At 37.8% G+C, this 682-nt stretch overlaps 1 protein-coding gene across 1 annotated transcript in view; it reads right to left on the bottom strand.

The window, feature by feature from the left end:
• LOC119588708 (transformer-2 protein homolog alpha-like) overlaps nucleotides 1-682 on the bottom strand; it is a gene marked incomplete in the record, with an annotated part of 51,250 nt that overhangs the window by 12,332 nt on the left and 38,236 nt on the right.

Below are 682 nucleotides of genomic sequence, written 5' to 3'. Positions count from 1 at the left end.
GGTATGTGAGACCAGAGAAAATCTAACGGGATATATATATACACAAAAAAAAAAAGCAGTAAGCAACAAATTTCAAAGACTTTGGTAAAATCTCTGCCATGTCAAGTGTCTTTATGAACCATGATCCAATTCACTTGTAAACACATGTCTTGACAGCCTGCAAGGTGGATGCTAACACAGGAAGAGGAAAACAAGGAAAAATAAATCAAGGGGATAATGCTACTTTTGTAACTATTCGTCTTACTCAGCAAGATGACTGGCCTAGACTGCATTGAGAATCCACCAAGGCTTTCATTATCCACAATGCAATCAAGGTAGACAATTAATGGTTTATTAAACAGTGACTACTTCTTATACTACAAATGTTTTACATATCCTCTGATGCAATAAAGCAGTTAAATTTGCTACCAACTAATTTATAATTGCCTGTAATTATCACTTCTTGTATATGAGTGCCACTGTTACATTATAAGGTCCTGCTGGACCAACTGCAGAGGTGGGCAACATGGAAGAACTGAAAAACTTGTCCTGAACACCAAACTTGGGTGTGTACATGGTAAAAACATGTCATCCAACAAGTTGGACAAGAAGTAATGAATCAGCATAAATGCTGGGGGGTCGGGGTTCTATTCTGAACACATTAACCCATTGAATCCAGGTGCCAGGAAGTATAGCTATGGAA

The sequence above is a fragment of the Penaeus monodon genome, chromosome 24, assembly GCF_015228065.2.
Source record: "Penaeus monodon isolate SGIC_2016 chromosome 24, NSTDA_Pmon_1, whole genome shotgun sequence".
Classification (NCBI taxonomy): Eukaryota; Metazoa; Arthropoda; class Malacostraca; order Decapoda; family Penaeidae; genus Penaeus; species Penaeus monodon.
This window is presented reverse-complemented; position numbering and strand designations above follow the sequence as displayed.